Below are 8,802 nucleotides of genomic sequence, written 5' to 3' on the forward strand. Positions count from 1 at the left end.
CCCAGCAAGATACCGGAAAGTTTTGCACTTATCACGAGGATGCTGGACACAATACCAATCTCTGTGTTGCTTTAAAAAATACTATCGAGTCCCTTATCCAGAGGGGCAAGCTTCAGCGGTACCTGCCTGCTAAGGAGATAGGAGCGGTGGACGTGTACGGCCAAATCTTCACGAACCACGGTGGGGGACCGAAGGAATTACATCCCCAGAGGAAGAGGCGAAATTCTAGTTTCGGTCATCCGGAAGTTTTCAACTTCCACAAGGCCCCGCGGCAGAACGGGGGTACCGGATGGACATCGGTGACATTCCTGCAAGAGGAGGAGGCCGATCTGAAAATGCCCCATGATGATCCCTTCTTAATCACGCTCCAAATGGACCATTATATAATGTCCCGGGTTCTCGTGGACACCGGGGCCTCAGTTAGCGTATTATTCCGCGATGCGTACAAAGCTTTGAACAGAGGGAGAGCCAAGCTGTCACAGGATAATGAGCCCCTTATTAGCTTTTCAGGGGATATCGTTCAACCACTCGGATCAGATTACCTATCGATCACGGTAGGCGAAAGCCCAAATTGTTCAACCATCCAAACAGAGTTCATCGTGGTGGACTGCGTCTCATCCTATAATGCTATCCTAGGCCGACCGGCACTTTGGCGTCTGAAAACCTTCATAGCAGGTCACATGCTGATGATGAAAGTGCCAACCCCGGTCGGCATTGCTACGATCCGGGGTGACCAGGCCGCAGCGAGGAAGTGCTATTCATTAACCGTATCTCGCGGTAAGGGAAAGTCTGAGATGTTGCCCGTGGCTACTAACCCTCTGTCGGAACGGTACGAGGATCCCAGGGACGATACCGATTCAGACGAAGAACGGCCCGGTGCCGTAGAAGACATTGAGGAGGTGGTGCTATCAGAGCAGTTCCCGGACAGGACTGTTAAGATAGGTACTAAGCTCTCTCCGGTTATCAGAGAAAGGTTGATCTCGTTCCTCCGCTCAAACTCATCTGCATTCGCCTGGTCATATGAGGACATGCCCGGTATACCAATGGAGATAGCCACGCACAATCTTAGTATTGTCCCTTATTCAACACCGGTAAGACAGAAGAGGAGGGCCTTCATACACGATAAGTACCGGGCTATCCAGGCTGAAGTAAAAAAGTTGATGGCCATCAACTTTGTCAGGGAGGTCACGTATCCCCGGTGGTTAGCCAACGTGGTCATGGTGCCAAAGAAATCTCAGGGATCATGGCGCATGTGTGTGGACTACACAAACCTCAACCGGGCATGCCCCAAGGATAGCTTCCCGCTCCCGCGGATTGACCAATTAATCGACTCCACTGCTGGGTACCGGTTACTCAGTTTCATGGATGCGTTCAGCGGGTACAATCAAATTCGAATGAACCCGGCAGACGAGGAGCACACTGCCTTCACCACAGACAAGGGTCTCTATTGTTACCAGGTCATGCCTTTCGGATTAAAGAACGCAGGTGCCACTTATCAGCGACTCGTCAACTCTATGTTTGAAGAGGTTATCGGTACTATCATGGAAGTTTACGTGGACGATATGCTGGTAAAAAGTTTAACTCCGGAGGACCACGTAACCAACTTGTCAATCGTTTTCACCATCATATTACGCAATGGTATGCGGCTTAACCCGCAGAAGTGCATCTTCGGGGTCGAGGTAGGAAAGTTTCTCGGGTACATCATTAGCCACAGGGGAATCGAGGCCAACCCGGAGAAGGTGCAGGCTATATTAGACATGGTATCCCCAACTTACCGGAACGAGGTCCAATCTCTTACAGGCAAGGTGGCCGCCCTGTCAAGGTTCATCTCCAGGCTGACGGACAAGTGTACTCCTTTCTTCAATCTGCTAAAAACCCAACACGTCGAGGTAATAGCCTGGACAGCTGAGCACGAGACTGCTTTTATTGGCTTGAAGGCGTACTTATCAGCGGTACCTCTACTTTACAAACCTGTTCCAGGAGAAATGCTCTACATATATCTGGCGGCATCTTCGACGGCTGTAAGCTCAGCTTTGATTCGGAAGGACTCCGATTGCGAGTACCCGGTGTACTATGCTGGGAAGGGGTACACTGGTGCAGAATCCAGGTACCCGGACATTGAAAAAATAGCACTGGCCCTCCTGGTATCGGCCCGGAAGTTAAGGCATTACTTCCAAGCACATTCAATCACCGTTTTCACTAATCACCCGCTGAGGCAGGTTTTGCAGAAACCGGAGACATCGGGCAGGTTAATTAAGTGGGCCATCGAGCTGGGAGAGTTCGATATCAAGTACCAACCCCGGACAGCTATCAAGGGCCAGGCAGCGGCAGATTTTATTTCTGAGGCGATTCCCTCCCATAGCCCTTCCCGGGAATCATCTGAACCTCCAGCCCCGGATCCGCCTCCACCGAGCACTTGGCGATTATATGTTGATGGCGCATCCAACAAGAAAACAAGTGGAGCCGGTATCTTGCTCATTAGCCCGGACGATCAAGTGTACGAATACGCCCTCAAATTTGCCTTCAAGGCATCCAACAACACTGCAGAGTACGAGGCACTCATAGCAGGTCTGCATATCGCCCGGGAACTAGGCGTGCAGCACCTTAGTATTTTCAGTGATTCCCAGTTGGTCGTAAACCAGGTCAGCGGTAACTTCGAGGCAAAAGAGCCCCACATGTCCTCTTACCAGGCTCTGGCTCGGGCATTAGTGCAGAGGTTCACCTCCTACATCTTTACCCAGATACCGAGGGCAGAAAACGACAAGGCAGACGCCCTTGCTAAGCTTGCATCAACTTCCCCAAGTCCTACCTATGGAGCCACTAAGGTCGAAATACTCGAGAGACCTAGCACCTCTAAAACGGTGTCAGAAATATTCGCTGTGGATCACACAGCTTCGTGGATGGACCCAATTTTGAAATACATGATCGACGGCCTGGCACCGGATGATAAGGTCGAGGCCAGAAGACTGCAGTTAAGGTCAGCTCGATACACGATCATGAATGGCAAGTTATACCGGAGAGGCCACTGCTTCCCCAGTCTGAGGTGTGTAACACCGGAGGAAGGTCACAAAATAATGAAGGACATACATGCTGGTGTATGCGGTAACCATGCCGGAGCCCGGTCTCTTGCACACAAGACCCTAAGGGCAGGATATTTCTGGCCAACCATGTCGGCCCTAGCCCAAACAATATCCAGTTCTTGCCACAAGTGCCAAATGTATGCAAATATCCCAAGGGCACCGCCCATTGCTCTCTCCATCCTCCTGGCACCGTGGCCGTTCTGTCAGTGGGGTTTGGACTTGATTGGTAAACTTCCCATTGCAGTGGGACAATTCAAATACGCCATAGTCGCTGTGGACTATCAAACAAAGTGGGTTGAAGCAGAACCTCTTGTCGCCATCACCACGGAAAAGGTAAAAAATTTCCTGTGGAAGAACATCTACTGCAGGTTTGGAGTCCCGGACACCATAATCACGGACAATGGTACCCAGTTTGACAATGATGAGTTGAGGGCTTACACAGAGAACCTGGGCACCAGGATTCTATATGCATCTCCGGCCCACCCCCAGACCAACGGTCAGGTCGAGGCTGTCAACAAGATTATCAAAAAGATACTGAAAAAGAAGCTCGACGATGCCAAGGGACTTTGGGCTGCTAAACTCCCGGAGGTGTTGTGGGCTATCAGGACCACGGCAACAGAGGCCACCGGAGAGACCCTATTCTGCATGGCTTTCGGGACAGAAGCGGTACTCCCTATTGAAACACAGGTCCAGAGCCCCCGGATTGAATACTTCGACGCGGGTACCAACTCGGAAGGTCTACAACTCGATGCCGATTTACGAGAGGAACGAAGGGATGTGGCACACATGCATAACTTGGCTAACAAGCGGAGGATAGCTCGCTACTACGATGCCAAGGTACAATCCCGCACACTGAAGTTGGGGGACTGGGTCATGAAGCAGGTCTACCCAGAGCCCCGGGGACTGGATCCATCCTGGACAGGCCCTTACGAGATCATTGAAGAGGTTGGCCCCGCAACCTTTTTCATCCGGGACATGGACGGAGTCGTATCTCGGCATCCATGGAATACCCAACGCCTGCGGTACTATTACAAGTAGCTCCGGGAGCATCTTGTCCTAGCTTTTGCTTTTTGGCCATACAGCTATGGCAAGCTACCCATCGGGTACTCATTCTGTATTTAACCACCATGTGGTATTTGAATGGAAAAATGAATTATTCAGACCATTTCTAGCATTTTTTTTACCTACTCCGGCCATGCCCGGACATAGCTATTGTCAGTTACTCTATTCTGGTAATAAGTGATGCAAGTAAGTGCTTAAGGTACAAAATCCTAGAAATTTTAATTCCTTTCCAATTCCCATTCAAATTCAAAAAATTTTAATCCACAAAAGCCTGGACTACCAAGCACAGGAATTACGCCATTGTTCAAGGCAAGGGTAACTTCTAAAAAAAAAAAAAATAAAAAAATAAAAAAAATAAACATATACAAAGAAACGGGTATCCAGGTATTACTGCCCCCCACCGGTACTCTGGGATCCACCGGCACCAGACCTGGCCGCGGCATCCTTGTCTTTCTTCTTCTTCTCAAGAAGGCCCCGCCTGAATTTGGCCTCGTCCAGGTACCCGGCCGCCACCCATTCCTTGAACTTCATGATAACAGCTTTGTCTTGGGCAGCAGCCAGCATGGCAATGAGCTCTTCGGAGGTCTTGTACTCCTCTACAGCCTCGTGCTTCTCACCGGGAAGACGCTCCTCCAGGTAGTCTGCTTTCTCCTTCCAGGATATGGCAGACTCCGCAGCCTCTTTTTCGGAATCTCGGGCACTTTTCACCTCTTCCCGGGCCTCAGAGATTTCAGATTCAAGCTCCGCGATCCGCTGCTTGGCCGCGTCCATCTCGGCAACCAGGGGAGTCAAAGACTCAACCTTCTTCTTCAAGGAGTCCCGCTCCTTCTCCAGCTTGGCCTTCTCGCCATGAAGAAACTTCACCTGCCCGGAGAGATTGCTAACCTCCTCCTTCAGTTGAGTATCTTCCTCGCTGGCATCCACCGCGTACACATTGAACAGTGCCTGCAAGTGCACCGATTAAAATATATATATGGTAATAAAAGGCTACAAGGGTAAAGCAAACTCGTACCCGCATCATGGATTCCCGGGCAATGCGGCGATTCTCTTTGGGAGTATTGTCTTTGGCCCGCACCCGGTCGAGATCAATATCCTTCAGGTCACTAAGCATGGCCCGCACGAACTTCTCATCAGCAACCCCGTACTCACTCAGCAGCTGCTTGATGGGCTTTTTGGGGATTACCGGAAGAGCGGGAGCGAACAGGGCAAGCGAAGGCGACGACTCGGGTACCGAGTGATCCTTCTTCTGTCTCTTGGCACCGGCTCCCTTAACGTCCCGGCCGGTGTACGTCACCTCGTGCTTCTCACTTCGGTGCCGATGCTTGTGAGATCTCTTCTTCTCACCCGGAAGCAAGGCCTCATTACTCCCAGTGGAGCGGGAGGAAATAGATATGGAGGCCGGCGCTTTCTCCTTTCCGGTATCAGCAATTGTAATGACGTCAGCAACTGACGGCTGTACGACTTGGGTCGCGGGAGCTTTAGGATCAGGTTCCCCGTATCCCGCATCAGTAAGCTCCAGCAGGGTCTCTTCAACGGACCGACCTGTAGTTTTCGACCCTAGGTCGACTTCGATGTGAAGGGCGTCTTCTCCCTGCCCCATCAGCATATCCATCAGCTGATTATCATCCATCTTGTCCTCCTCTTTGCCTTTCCGGGGTTTCCTCTTCGGTGCTTTCACTGCAATCAGTTCGAAGTTAGTCAAGGGAAAAGGATAGGGTGTCAAAAAAAAAAAAAAAAAAAACACAAAAAAAAAAACCTTTCAGCCTCACCGGGAAGCCATCCTAGTCCTAGCCTATAAAGTATAGAGTGCCGGATGAATCTATAAGAGCTCCTCTCCTTCTCACTCCAAACGGCATATACCCGGGCTATCCTCTTCCTTTCTACCTCAGACAAACTGTAGGCCTGGTCCCCGATGGCTTGGAAGGTACCGGTCAGCTGCCACTTCTTATTTTTGATTTGCCACCGGCCCCCGGCTAGAAACACTTTGTTCCTCCACCTTTTGCTCATCGAGGAAGGCATATCGGTAACTAGCGGTTCGTAGTCCCTAGCAGCAAATGTCACCGTACCCGCACAGGACAGCTTCCTCGAGTACAGGACCCTGTGCACCGCGCGGAATTCGTTTACGGAAGGCCACCCTTGTTGGCACAAGTCCCACATGGCCAACATACTGTATATTTGACGAATAGCATTCGGGGTCAACTGCCCCGGTGACAGGTTCAGCATCCGCAGCAGATACTGTAGGCACCGGGGCAGAGGTAGCGATAATCCTTGGTGGAACTGGTTCTCGTGCAGCGCCACCCACCCCGGGGCAGGATTTGCGGCCATCTCTCCATCCTTGAGAGGCCTAAGCTCCACTGTATCCGGTATTCCCCACTTCAGTCGCATGGCGATGATCTCCTTCATCGTCATGCTTCTCCGGGGTTCGTCGCATACGGTCCCGTCCGCAAGTGTATACCTAGGCTTCGGTATGCCCTCGGGAATTGCCACTGTGACTACCGGGGCCTCAGCCGACCCTCCCTCGCTCTCACCCTCGTCGGACTCCTCATTGCTCTCCGAGAACACCCCAGTCGAGGATCCGGTATTCTCTGCTAATTGACTTACTTGCGCTAAGTACCGATCAATGTCCACTTCAGCTTGCCTGGCGGAGGACTGGTACGACGATCCCGCATCCCCACCCTTGGTTTCTGATTCCATCCTAACTACGATACCGGGGACTTCAAACTCGATGTATCTGGAATCAGAAACACAAGGGTTAGCCTAGCCAGATCTAAGACCATGGTGAAGCGCGGATAATTCCCCACTTCAAACGAAAAACCCAGAAAAACCCAGAAATTCAAGCAAAGTCCATAAACACCCAATCGGCTGTAGCAATCCCTACCCACTTACACATATTGCTTTTCTGAAAAACCCAGAAACGCAAACAAACTAAAACCCAGAAAAAAAACCCAGAAGCGCAGCACAAAAAAAACAACCCAAAAAAAACAAAAAAAATCATGCCAAACGAAAAACACATTCTCTTACCTCTTTTCCTGCAGTCGCTAATCCGGCCAAGGCCTTCTCTGTGATAGCACCTCAAAGCTTTCGTCTTCACTCCTCACAACAACAGAAGCACACAGAGGGAAGGCGAAAAAGCAAACTCGCAAATTCTCAGAATTTTGGAAAAAGTGAGAAGGGAAACAGTCTGTTTCCCTCTTAAATTCAATCTCCAAAGCATCAGGGCCGTTGAAGACAAAAGGACCTCAACCGCAAGATCACTACACATGTCCCACGTCTCGAAAACCGTCAGTGGAGGGGACGGGCATTTATTGCACTCAGTCTGCCCCACGTGGCTGACATGCACCGCCTACCCCATCGGGTACAACGAGGCCACTTCCTCTACCCCATCGGGTATCAGAGCCAAGTCCTCTCTGTACCCCATCGGGTATCGAAGTCTCACTCTCTCTACCCCATTGGGTACCGGAGTCTCACATCCTCTACCCCATCGGGTATCAGAGCCGAGCCCTTCCTCTACCCCATTGGGTATCGGAGTCTCACTTCCTCTACCCCATCGGGTATCTGAGCTAAGTCCTCTCTGTACCCCATCGGGTATCGAAGACTCACATCCTCTACCCCATTGGGTACCGGAGTCTCACCTCCTCTACCCCATCGGGTATCAGAGCCAAGCCCTCTCTCTACCCCATTGGGTACCGGAGTCTCACTTCCTCTACCCCATCGGGTATCAGAGCCAAGTCCTCTCTGTACCCCATCGGGTATCGGAGACTCACATCCTCTACCCCATTGGGTATCGGAGTCTCACTTCCTCTACCCCATCGGGTATCAGAGCCAAGTCCTCTCTGTACCCCATCGGGTATCGGAGACTCACATCCTCTACCCCATTGGGTATCGGAGTCTCACTTCCTCTACCCCATCGGGTATCAGAGCCAAATCCTCTCTACCCCATTGGGTACCGGAGGCCCAACCCTCACCCTATCGCAGCGTGTAGATTAGCTACCTACTACGTAACCCGCTCAAGATATCCCTTGAACGGGAACTTGGGGGACTCCCTATAGGCACACTAGTGCCAAACTTCCGAGACAATAATAAGTCCCCACCCAAGAAACATCTTGAACGGGAACTTGGGGGACTTGTACATACTAGGGAAGTCTCAACTAAGTTTGGCACTATCTGCTGGGCCCATCGGTACTCCCATGTACTATGCCATGGGCCGGGTTCACGACCCACCATGGCGGGGCTCATTGGGGATGCCACCCCGGGCACCCAGGACCCTGGGCAAGGCCAGCACAGCCCAATTATTTACACACAGGACTGATATGGCATCAGAAGAACAACTAGTGTCCCACATCGAAGATGGGGGAGACTTCCTTCACATGCTCGAGTATAAAGGCATTAGCACAACCACCTTTTACGGGTAATAACTCCTTTGTCTACTATTTACTTACTGTACACCTATATTAGCTTCTCACTCAGGCATCGGAGAGGTGTAAACCGTCCGGTACGGTTTACCCCTCTAAGCGTGTGTTCTTGGTACAGGATTTAGGAGGTGCATCGGTACCCCAGACGGTATAGCATTCTGTGTGAGGTACCCGGAGAAAGCCACCAGAAACATTAATAAACACGCATGGGCATAGTTTATTATTCACATATCTCATCCCGATCAAAT

This window comes from Rosa rugosa, chromosome 1 (assembly GCF_958449725.1).
Source record: "Rosa rugosa chromosome 1, drRosRugo1.1, whole genome shotgun sequence".
NCBI classification, from domain to species: Eukaryota; Viridiplantae; Streptophyta; class Magnoliopsida; order Rosales; family Rosaceae; genus Rosa; species Rosa rugosa.